A 13,026-nucleotide genomic window follows, 5' to 3' on the forward strand; every position below is an offset into this window, starting at 1 on the left:
GACGAGGCCGTCATCCAACAAATGGGCTTCACGTGTTTTACGTAGACATTCGAACGACATTTTTATCACCATTAGCATCAGCATATTAATCATGATTATCATCATTATTATCATCGTTATCATCATTGTCATCCTCCTGCAGTGGTCGATATAACGAGCATCGCAACTTTGAGCGAAGTCGGCAGCATGGGAACGTGCAATTTCTACCCCCACTGGCTCAGGGCAGCTGGAAGAAATGAGCGTCGCCCCACTCTCGTTTCACCAACGAGGCACGCAGACTTTTCCTTCTCATGCCCCATTAACACGGCCAGGATCACCACAGTCATGCAGTTATACAGTCAAGCTGTGCTGCAGCGTGTACACAAGGCTCACAATGGCCTACCGGGTTGAGGTCAGGTCTCCACGCACCACCAAGCTCCTGGCTTCAGCTGCTTGCCTCTCTCTCCTCTCTCTCTCCCCCTGCTCCCTCTCTCCTGCCTGCCCCTTCTCTCTCCTTTCCTCTCCTCCCTCTTTTCAGGCCCAGCCCTCCTATCCCCTTTCCTCTTCTCTCTCTCTCCTCCCTCTCTCTCATCTCTCTCCCTCTTGACTCCCCTCCCTTCTCTCAATTCATGGAAACATTTCTAGACGATAGTGACGATCGACACGTACACACACACCCACACACCCACACATGCCTATTCACACATACACTAAGAATATACGCACAAGCATAGAGATGCGTACAAACAACAAAGACAAATATTTCCAGTATAGCTACAAAATACTGTTGGGGTAAGTGCTATTAGCAAGCACCAATGAAGGCCGGTACAGCACATGAGAGAGTGGGTGGCCATCACCACACCCGGCCGCCTTTGTCTCCCGAGTGGCGATGATTACACACCGCACCATTTAAGGCAGAGTCGACCTAGGGATGGTCCAGGACTGGTTCAGATCATCATCACTGGTGTTGGCCGTGAGCGGGAATCGAATTAGGGTCATCAGGTTCGTAGCGCAGCGCGCTAACCGCTGCGCCATGGATCCCCTACAAAGACAAATACATGGACACACGTGTATGCATATACATGTACACATATGCACACACAAACACATCATGCATAACTCCAGTTGGAACAAGCCCCAGGAAAAAGGAGTTGCAATCCAAGACATATACATTGCAGTGAGGGAGTGTCTTCCTCACTGCAAAGCACACCAACCAAGAGGTTTTCCCTGGTGTGATTACCAAACAAATGTAAAATATCCACTCATGGCCTGACTTATGAAGCCATCATCACACAACGTCAGGGTTTGCAGTCAAACCTGAACCCTGCATACTTATTTGGGTCCAGAGGTGAAGAGCGAATAGAGCGAGCGCCGTCTTACCGCGAGGTGGGCTCCGAAGGGAGAGAGGCTGCCCTGTGAATTGAGTTCTGTGTGAGAGACGGGAAGGGAGATGGGGCAATACACAGAGACTGGGATCAATTAGCACGATAAACAAACTCTCACATTCACTCACCCACACACCCACCACTCACCTCATCCTCGTTCACTCACCCACATCCGCCAAAACTCTCTCACCCACCTCACTCGCACACCAAGCACTCACCCTCACTCTCTCCCTCATTCACCCACCACTCACTCACCCTCACTCCCCTAATCATCCACCCACTACTCACCCTCATGCTCACTCAATCATTTACCAACCCACCACTCACCCAACCTATCACTCACCTGCCATTCTCTCAACCTCTCCACTGCCTAACCCACTCACTCACATTCACAAACTATTAACCCACTCACTCTGTCATTCTTATGCTCACTCACTCACCCACACACTACCTCACCCACTCTCACCCACCACTCACCCACACACTACCTCACCCACACACTAGCACACACTCACTGTTCCTCACCGCCACTCACCTACTCTCACTCACTCAATTGCTCCCTCATACACAATCACTTTCTGTCCAAGCCCACGCCACATCTTATTCTCTGCTCTCAATTTCCACCCTATCATCTCTCTCACTCCCCCTCTCTCTCCTCTCCGCATCTCTTTACACAAGGTTCTTTCTCAGTGTGGTGTCGCAAGCAGTGATGTAATAATTGTGTTACTTCTCTATTACACGACTCCATTGCATGTGTATTTTACGTGTCTACATGACCACACAAAAACAAACGTCTAAATTACATTGCTCCGTATATATGATTATTATGAGGCTTATTTACCCAGGCGAGCCTCGCTGATTTTCATGGCTCTTTTTCAGGAGGGGTCTGTCAGGTTTTCGCAGTAGGGGAGCACTGTTGTCCCAATTCAGTGACTTGTGGTATCATTTTCCAAATCTGGTACATTTCAACCGTGATGCCAGCACACAATGGCCTTAAGTCCACGCGAATGGCGTCAAGGGATCACTGTGATTGAGTGAAGCAGACGGTGCGTCGTGTTTTTATAGTCAATATACACTACAGAGTATTAACCATGGCGACCTGCAAGATTTAAACCACGAACCTCTGCAACAAGGGGCGAACGTGCTGTAAGGGTTCATCGAATAAAAGAGATCCTTACTCTCACGATGCACTAATTGCATCGTGCACATGAATATCATTACTTTCCATTGATGGCATCCACTGATCAATGAAGCCCTCTCCAAGCCATTGCGGTCTCGCAAAATCTCTCACGGTCTCGCTTAAAAACTCGCACACGACACGTGCACACAATTCGATATGATCGCTCCATCTAAGCGGTGGGCGTCCTCTTAGCCGTGTTCCTTCTTTTGGCTGCCACTTCGCCGTTTGCTTCGACCAAGTCCACTAATACCAACACTCACCGTTGGCCACGAAGTAACGGTGAAGTAAACACGGCGCCTGTGCCAGGCCAGGTGCACTTTTAGGCCACGTGAAGTGTAGAAGGCTCGCTGACAGGTCACGGGACGGACCCAGGTGCCAAATACACTACACTACCACTCACATACGCGTGTATGTTGAACTTCTTTCGCACCGTACGTTGCCAACCATGCTAATCAGAGGTGCGAGGGAAGGACAACAAAAAAACTGTCCTAAAAAAAGAGTTTTCAATCTATATTTAAAAGTGCATAGCTCCAGTTGCTTCCTAATATCGGAAGGGAGAATGTACAAGACGGCCACAAAAGCGCATCTGAAAGTGCGCGATGACCGTCTATGTTTGATGGTTAGTCACTGCACAAGCACAGAACAACAGCCGACATCTCCCATTAAGTGGCGGTGACATTTCCACGGCGCTTGTGCCGGGTTAGGTGCTTGCTGGCAGGTCACAGGACAAACCCAGGTGTTGCGGGTTGATTGACTTAGATGACTGCCAGATGCACCACTTGTGCTCCGCACTGTGCACAAAGACAAATATCCCATGAATAGGCTGCACAGGCTGTTGGGGCAAGTGCTGTTTGGGAACACGATGAAGGCTAACACGGCACATGAGGGGGTGGGTGGCCAGCACCACACTCGGCCGCCTTTGTGTCCCCACTGATGATGTTTACAAACTGCACCAGGCACTTTTGGGGCTGAGTCGACCTAGGCTCGTAAGTGGGAATCGAACTCAAGTCACCGGGTTCATAGCGCAGTGCGCGAACCCCTACACTACCGCTTCCCACACATACTGTGATACAAACCCTTACAAGAAAAAAATGATAATAGTTTGGGGGTCCTTTAAAAAACGATAAATGGATCGTCCCTTATCTGGAGATACTGACACAGTGGTGGAATGGTTTGCACACTGGACTTGTTACCCAGAGGTCAAAAATCCGATCCCCCGAGTGCAACTTTATTAATTTTCCCTCCCTCACCACCCAGCCTCTGTCCGCCCAGCACAGTACAAATGGGTACACTACAGTTAAAGTAGCAGGTCACGTCCGGTGGGGTAAAGTGTGGGTAGCCCCATTCCATCGCCAATCTCATTCATCAACTATCACCTCTTTTTTAAATCCTTTATATTAAGTTTGCTTGCTTGCTTACGACCGTGCAAATCTTTCGGTCGTTTTTTAACCCACTTCCCGTGATCCAATCGAGCTGACATTTTCCACACAGACTCGTTGTGCGTGACAATTAATGTTCGTGAAAAAAAGATTTCCAAAATTTTACACTTTTTAGGACAAAAATATAATATTTAATTACCAATTGCTTAATGGTGCAATGCAATCATCTGACCCATAGGTGGCAACTATCTCAAGCCAGAGGATGAGAGGACTCTAGCCGCCACGCATATAAAGGATTTATAGTGAAAAACTTAGTTTTTACGGGTTATACTTTTTAGCAATGTGCCTTTCCCAAGGACACTTTTCCTATCAGAAAAAAAATCGATATTATATGCTGAATTTACATATGAATGTGCCTGGAGCACGATTTCAATCAGTGCAAGGTTGGGGCTAAGTACTGTGCGAAAGAAGTTATACATACTGTGCACATTGGCAGCTATGACACACGATTAAGAAACACGTTAGATGCATTACGTGGATATTATGAGTTTGTAATAATATCTTAAACTAGCCTTTTGCCCGTCCAAGGACGGGTGTATTACAGTAAATCTGAAACTAGCAAGTGAAAAGCAGACCACGACGTGATATATCCATTGCATCAATTCGTGTGCAATTTGTAAGGCCGCGGTGACACAGAGCTATTTCATTTAAAGGTTATAATCCCTTGTTCATCATGACGTCCTTTTTACTTTGATGTCTCAACAGCGTTATGGAGATCGTGTGACGTGAGGGTTCTGCCTTTGTAGTGAGGGTTGTGAGTTGACGCCGAGGAGGGGGGAGGCGCCTCGCCCCCCCCCTCATGTGGAGTGACGTCAGCCGCTAATTATTATTAATGAAGGGGGTGTCCATTTGGAGGACGTCACCTGTTCATGATTATTAATGAGGGGGACTGTTCGATGTGGAGTGACGTCACCTGCTCATGATTATTAATGATGGGGGGTGTTACATGTGGAGTGACGTCACCCGCTCATGATTATTAATGAGGGGGGGTCCATGTGGAGGATGTAACCTGTTAATGATATTTAATGAGGGGGGCTCGTCGACATGGGGTGACGTCACGCGCGGGACACAGACCTTCTTGGCTCTTTATAGTAGTAAATGGCGAAGTGAGATTTATTTAATTATATCCCTAATACTTTTAAATTTGAAGTGGGCTATAATCCTTGCCGATTTATGGTCAGCTGGCTGAAAAAAGACTCAATACATTGTAAAAAAAATAATAGGCTTTACCCCTCTGGCAATAAAACAGGTGTTAAGACGTTGAAACACCAAATGTATACTTTTTGCAAGACATCAAGTCTGCATTAACCACACATACTTGTGGCAAAACATGCAAACAGAAAATGGTAAAGCTTATTGTTATTTTTCTTCATCATTTTGATACTGGCAAAAAGGTCCCAATGATAGAATTAATGTAAATATATTTATTTAATTGTATTTCTTTTTACACGTTGAAATTGCATCTCGTCTCAGGTCTCGCTGTTATGTTTGAGCTTGTCCCTTCTCATCTAAAACGGTAAAGGTCACACGCACCAATAAACACCGGAGGAGACTTTTCCTGCCCGTGCTCTCTCAGCACACGCAGTGGCGCACACAGCGACGAGGCCCTGGGTAGCCTGGCCCTCCCGCTGTTGTGTCCGGGAGCCAGCAGCTGGATTCCTAGTTGGATTTAGAGTTGCCACTCCATTCAATACCCATTACGAATTAAGGAGCGCGCCTTTAAATAGGGTGCAGGGTTTCGGTGACCCAACCCAAACGTCGCGGCGCGCCTTTAAGGGGATGTTTTCAGCCCTTCCTGAAGCGGTCGACGATGCCCCTTTAATTAAAGGTTACATCCGCACGCGCATCGAGAGGATGCAATACTGCACTGTCCACTACATTCCTCAATGAATGTGTTAGGAGGTTTTTTCTTCCCGTTGTTGACTGTGCGTGTGCACCAATTTCAACGCAGCAGTATCGCCAAATAATGTGTAGATAGTAATATGGTTTTTCCCCTTTTTTTCTGGCAACAAAACTGAAACCTTTTTACAAGGAATCATGTGCGCATTAACCACAATACTTGTGATCAAAATGCAAACAAAAAACACACTGATAATATATGCATTGTCCTTGAAACTGATTGGTCCACACCAGGGACGGCTTTCTTTTGAGCCTCGTCTCAATTGGTGCTAGACCAGAGGACGCCAAAAGGCGTACAGCTCAAAGACAATGCACTATCAAAGTAATGAGGGCTTGGGGTAAGCATCTACATCATTAGACCTCCTTTGCTAGTACCAAAATATAATGTTTTTCCCCTTTTTTTCTGGCAACAAAACTGACACCTTTTTACAATGAATCAGATGTGCATTGACCACAATACTTGTGGTCAAAATATTATTATACTTTGGTGCTGGCAAAGGATGTCTAATGATGTAGATGCCGTCTCTGGTGTGGACCAATCAGTTTCAAGGACAATGCAAATATTATCAGATATATTATCAGAGTGTGTTTTTTTTTTTGCATTTTGACCACCACAAGTATTGTGGTTAATGCAGACATGATTCCTTGTAAAAAAATCAGTTTTGTTGCTAAAAAAGAAGGGGAAACCCACTATTATTATACAGTACTTTGGTACTGGCAAATGAGGTCTAATGATGTAAATGTGTAGATAGGTTCCAGTAGCTCACCCAAAACCCCAATGACAATGGTTTCACCCGCCCCCCTTTAATAAGGCAGCAGCATTTCCGTAGCTCAGCCCAAACACCGCCACACACCAGGCGCCTTTAATTGCGTACGTGACGGGTGCCCTCAACGCAACTCCTGGGCGTTTCGGTGGCTCCGCATCAACCAACACGCAGCGGATGCCTTGAACGGGCCGATGTGCGGCACGAGAGTTGCCTCGGGGCCGAATGCTTAGTTTCGGTGGCTCCGCCTGAACCCCGCGAAACAACACCGGGCGCCTTTAAGGGCGCATCGGCCGCTGTGTTGACGCGAACATTGTGAACGCGTCAACACAGAAACTCGCAGCGTGTCCATGACAGCAATGTGCGTGTAAAGTGTGCGAAGTGTAGATTGTGTAAACGCCGCACGCAGAAACACACACGGACAACGAGCGGCAGCTTCCATGGCTCCTCTCCTACCTGCAAGGAGACGAGCCGGTGCCGCGAATTCGCACTCCCGACACTGGCCCACTGCCGCCACCGGAAGACTTCTACCGCCACCGGAAGACATCTACCACCACCGGAAGAGATCTACCACCACCGGAAGATGACTTCTACCGCGACCGGAAGATCTCTCCCGCACACCGTGATGTTAATTCTAGATTTGAAACTTTCGTGACTGCAAGGATTCATACTCTTAGGTTTTTTCGGTAAAGTCACGTAGGTAAAAAATAAAAACAAATACAAATAATAGAAATAATAATAGAAATGAAATAAAAAATATTGTATTTATGTTATTAAAAAAATTAATAAAGTTTGCTTCTTTTATTGTTTATATAATTTTTCTTATTTACCTACGTGACTTTACCGTGATGTTAACTACCTCGCCTGGTGTGCAGGAGGTCGTGGGTTCGATCTCGAACTACCTCGCCTGGTGTGCAGGAGGTCGTGGGTTCGATCCCAAACGACCTCGCCTGGTGTGCAGGAGGTCGTGGGTTCGATCCCAAACGACCTCGCCTGTTGTGCAGGAGGTCGTGGGTTCGATCCCGACCCTGATGCCTGCTGCTGTATATTTGAGAGTTTGCGGTGTCTCTCTCTCTCTCTACCCCCTGGCCGCGTGGATTTTTTTCTCCGGGGTCCTCCGGGATTTCCCCCCTGCACACTTAGAATCAACATCCCGCGTTAAGAGTTATTTGGCTGCTGTCAATTTCCATGTGATGTTGATTATAAGAGCCACTTCGTTGCGCTATCATTTGTGGCCAGGTCGCTTCTGAAAAAAACGAGCTATACAGCTCAGTTGGCCTTACCTGGTAAGATAAAAACAATTATTTATAGTTTGTAATGAAAGATTCCACTGCCACCGTCAGATCTCTACTGCAGCCAGATGATCCAAATAACTACCGACCTATCTCAATTTTGTCCCCGTTGATGAAAATTTTGGAAAAATTATTGAACTACCAAATTAGCAGTTTCCTGTCCGACAACAATCTATTACATCGAAAACAATCTGGGTTCCGAAAAAAATACAGCACCACATCTGGTGCTTTTTATGGAAGACTGCTGTTTTTTCCTGGATTTTTCTGTTTGCGCGTAGTCACTTTAAGATGTTTTTTGTTCATGTTTTTGTTTGTTGCGGTTGCACCCGAGTCAAGAGCCGCATGGCTCACAGGGCTATACCAAATACATAAAACAGAAACTGAAAACTGAAACATCCTCTACCGCCAAGACTTATACCGCCACTGGAAGAACTACTTCCACCAGAAGTCATCATCTACCATAATCGGAAGATGTCTACCGCCATTTGGATGATGTCTACCGCCACCGGAAGATGTCTACCGCCACCGGAAGATGTCTACCGTTCGTTCGGTTGGGACCGTCCGGAAGATTCCCACTATTTATTTATTTATTTATCTGCGCGCGCCTCTCGGTTCGGTGGAAGGTAACGGGGACACCCGGGCGGGTGGGGGGGCTCCTGATTGGTTGATTGGCGCACGTGAGACGCTTTGACCAATCGGGCGACGGGGAGTTGGGCCGCAGCCCCCCCAATGTTAAAAATCTCAGTGTCGCTTTAACCTTGAGCTATTTCGCTGTAATTAAATGTACGAGTTTAAATTCGATCAACGTTTCGTAATGATTTAGATTGCTGGAGTTCAATAACGTTTCGTGTTGTATGCTGAAATTGAAATAGTTTGTAAAAAATTGTATTTCTCAAATTTCCTTAACGTTGACGTCATTTGGAGGGGAAATGTAAAGTTATTAAATCTATTAAATTGCACTTTAATGAGTTCTAAATTACTGACAGGGTTACAGCGTTCATGTTTATTATGATGCTATTACCAGATCTACCAATTCAAACGCTGCACATATTTGTCCTTGCGTGAACTCTAATTTAGAATTGTTACTGTCTTATCAAGTCGATACGTTAAAGGGGCCGTCCATAAATGACGTCACGCGATTTTGGACGATTTTTGACCCCCCCCCCCTTCGTCACACGACGTCACAAAAAGTCAGACCCCCCCCCTCAAATATGACGTCACAAAGCTCTGCCCCCCCCGCCCCCCAAAAATTAAACATGCTTCAAATCACTTTAAACTATTGTCATTGTAGTGCGTATTTAATGTGGCGCTGCACTCTGATGTTGTAGGAGAAAACATTTATTAAAAAGTCTATTTAATCAAGTAGAACGTGTTGTCTATATTTATTCAAAGTTGTGCATTTTGATGTGACGTCACATTTCTCACCCCCCCCCTCGTCACACATCGTTACAAATGTCTGAACCCCCCCACCAAGGTGCGTGACGTCATTTATGGCCGGCCCCATATTACAAAATAAACAAGCAGACAATATGCCCCGTTAACATACCCGTCCCTCCAAATAAACGAATAATATTATTTACACATCCAATCATAATTATTGTTTCAACATTCGCTCTGCACCTGTTTCCACATTCATTGTCTCACCAGCAGAGCCAGGCTCGCTTCATCCACTGCTGGTGAAGCTGCCAGATGTTAATAATGATTATTATTATTGCAGCAATGTTTGGTTTCACCATTTCTGGAAATACAACAAGTGTCAAGATATTCTTGGTTCTTTCGGTAAAGTCACGTAGAAGGGAAATAATAAAATAGTCTAAATGTATATAATAAAATATTATAGATGTATTCTTTTATTATTTCCCTTCTACGTGACTTTACCGAAAGAACCAAGAATATGAATCCCTGCAGTCACGAAAGCTTTAAATAAAAATTTAAGTGTCAAGATGTTCAAAACACCAAATAGAAACCTTTTACATTAACCACACGTATCTGTGGCAAAGCATGCAAACCAATCGTGCTCTGATGACACGAATTGTCCTCGAAACTGACTGACCTACACCAGACACAGCCTTCTTTGTGGCCTTTTTCTCACCAGTTGTCAGACCAGAGAACGTCAATAGGTGAACAGTTGTTTTTGATACTGGCAAAAATGTCCCAGAGATTCTAGATTTGAAGCTTTCGTGACTGCAAGGATGCATATTCTTAGGTTTTTTCGGTAAAGTCACGTAGGTAAAAATTTAAAATTAATAAAAGTAAAATAAAATAAAAAATCACGACGTTTCGGAGGCAACACAAGCTTCCGTCTTCAGGTGGAACCGTCACAGCACGATTGCTGTATCAAGTAAGAGAAATTCCAAGAAAACCGTATCTCGGCATCTCTTGAAGTCCAGCGTCTCGAGAAGCTGTGACTTCTTGTCTCGTTGTCTGTTAAAAACTCGAACAGATAGGTGGATTCCTCCCCGTAGAGGCTATTAATTCTAGATTTGAAGCTTTCGTGACTGCAATGATTCATATTCTTAGGTTTTTCCGGTAAAGTCATGTAGGTAAAAAATTAAAATTTATAAAAGTAAAATAAAAAATAAAATAAAAATCACAACGTTTCGGAGGCAACACAAGCTTCCGTCTTCAGGAGGAACCGCCACAGCACGATTGCTGTATAAATGTTGTGGGTTTACTCTCCAACACACCGTTGTGCTGAACTCGTAATGAATTGGCACGTTTTGTTTAAGTGACAAACCTTACTCATTGGCTTTGTCGCGTAGTGGCGAATTGAATGACGCGTTTATATTTATGCGATCTAACCCCTAAAAAACCTCTACTGTATTACGGATAATATTGGTCCCGAAAGCCGACATGTTAAACGCTACTAGTTGTTTGAAATTGTACATTTCCCTGGTCAGGATGTAATTTTACTTCTTCTTTTCCATGGATCCCACTAGGGAGACTGCGGACCACAGGTTGAGGAACCGCTGAGCTCGGGAAACGTGTGGAGTGTTTACTTGCGGACAACAACCTGACGGCAGGACCACCAACGAGATGGTGGGGCGGTAGGTGGCAATGTTGCCCCATAAATAACCGACGCATTCTCAACCACGACTACAGGACGTTGTGAACGGCAGTCCTATCGTCAATCCACGCTTTGTAGGTCGTGGGTTTATTTTTTTAAACCATACTTTATCACACTAGTCGGCGAGTGTTAAGTATAAACAATGGATTGTATTGCACGGCCCATGACATAGCTCTGAAACCCTATAAAAATGTACTCTTCGGTTTTTCGGTAAAGTCACGTAGGTGAAAATTTTAAATGAAATCACGACGTTTCGGGCGCAACACAAGCGTCCTTCTTCAGGTGGGGACAACTTAGTGAAAGCACAACCGCTTAAGTGGGTCCCCATCTGAAGAAGGAGGCTTGTGTTACGCCCGAAACGTCGTGATTTTATTTATTTTAATTTTTACCTACGTGACTTTACCGAAAAAACCAAAGAGTATGAATCCTTGCAGTCACGAAAACTTCAAATCTAGAACCTATTAAAAATGTGTATGCATGGTAGTCGCCTATCGAAGCGTTTTCCAAGCTCGACCATGCTGCACTTCCAAAATCTGACGAGATCGGGCACATTGCGGGTGATTTGGTTGCCCCAGGTCAGAGGTTGCAACCGGGTACCCGATACCCGTACCCTACCCGATACCCGGCTACCTGTACCCAACCGGGTATGGGTACCCGTTTGCGACCCTGGTGCGGCCGAGTACGGGTACGGGTAGGCCGTGAGTCACTGGTGAGTAACCGTTTGTCACTCATTTCCCAACGTCTTGTCTCTTCTCACAATTCAAGTTCATAGAATCAACCCACCCGCGCCTGCAACATGGCTTCATCCCAGAGGTCGCAATCAGGTACCCGATACCCGTACCCTACCCGGCCGGGTACGGGTAGGGTACGGGTACGGCCGGGTACGGGTACCCGTTTGCGACCCTGGTGCGGCCGGGTACGGGTACGGGTAAGGAATCAACACCCGTTTGCGACCTCTGCCCCACGTGTGGGACACACGACTGTGCTGTTGGAAGGAACTCTGTGATAGGCGGATGAACCCGAAGGGGTCAAAGGCATTCGCTCGGAGATGGAACTCCGAACTCAAACCTGTACCTGCAGCTTCTGCACTGGCATGGCAGATGGCCTGCACAGACGATTGCGTGGGACTGGCAACGCACGCACCTCACCAACTTATAATCCACTCGCTTTGCAGGTGATTGAGCAATAATTTACTATCTGGTTGAGTCGTGTTGCGGTGGGGGGTGTGGCGATAGGGAGATGGGAGGAGGCTTCTGCTGCAACTTCTGAATCATCACCGTGCACACAGGGCTCCCTCTAGGGACAAATTGTATGGCGATGCTGCGAAAGAAAAACATAATACCGTACAGTATATAGTCGTCAACATTTTTTGGCGTTGACTCTTATGGCACAGAGGCCAGCAAGATATAGTTAAAGCGAGTTGGAGTCTGCACTTAACCCCGTGGAGCCAGATGAGAAATACATTGAAGACGTATTATGAAGACCAGTTTTTAAACAGGCATATAAATAGTTACCTCATAGCTGTTGAGTACCAGACACACCCTTCAATAAACAAACGTATTAGTGCACTCATTTGTATGAAAGTACAATTATAGATTGTTGCTGACAACGCATTATGGGAAGTTTTGTTCTTGTGAGGACAGACAACTTACAACCTTGGAGCACTGCCAGTGCATTCCTGGGTCCAATTACCTTTTCAATAATAGGAATTTTACCTGCCCTGCAATTTTAGGGGCAGGTTTACTTCAAATAATAGGAAAATATCCCGAGATTTTGCCTGCTCCACCCTACCTGGTTGAGAACATGTGTCTGATCATTCAGCTTCTGGTTGAAATACAAGGAAAACCAAAGCAGAATTTCCCTCTGCTACATAATCTTCAATGGATGTTGAGACAGGGCTGGACACTGCAAATCAGAACAACTGTTCAGTTCTCAACTTCATTAAGATAAAAAAAAATCTGCTTTGATGAAAACAATCTTGTGATATGCCATTTCTTTAATCCACAAATGTACGACCCATC

At 45.6% G+C, this 13,026-nt stretch overlaps 1 protein-coding gene across 4 annotated transcripts in view; it reads right to left on the reverse strand.

The window, feature by feature from the left end:
• Window positions 1–7,189, reverse strand: part of AGL (amylo-alpha-1,6-glucosidase and 4-alpha-glucanotransferase) — a 64,554-nt gene extending 57,365 nt beyond the window's left edge. The window contains exons 1-2 of one of the 4 annotated variants that reach the window (XM_078885219.1): window positions 7,103–7,189; window positions 1,360–1,406 (exon numbers count right to left, since the gene is read on the reverse strand). The gene's annotated coding sequence lies outside the window, so the exon portion shown is untranslated. Of the gene's footprint in view, window positions 1–382; window positions 491–1,311; window positions 1,407–7,102 lie in introns of those variants that run through there. The other 3 variants (XM_078885223.1, XM_078885234.1, XM_078885229.1) reach the window with 3 other exon arrangements.
• Window positions 7,190–13,026: the final 5,837 nt, after the last annotated feature.

The sequence above is a fragment of the Lampetra fluviatilis genome, chromosome 3, assembly GCF_964198595.1.
Source record: "Lampetra fluviatilis chromosome 3, kcLamFluv1.1, whole genome shotgun sequence".
Taxonomy (NCBI): Eukaryota; Metazoa; Chordata; class Hyperoartia; order Petromyzontiformes; family Petromyzontidae; genus Lampetra; species Lampetra fluviatilis.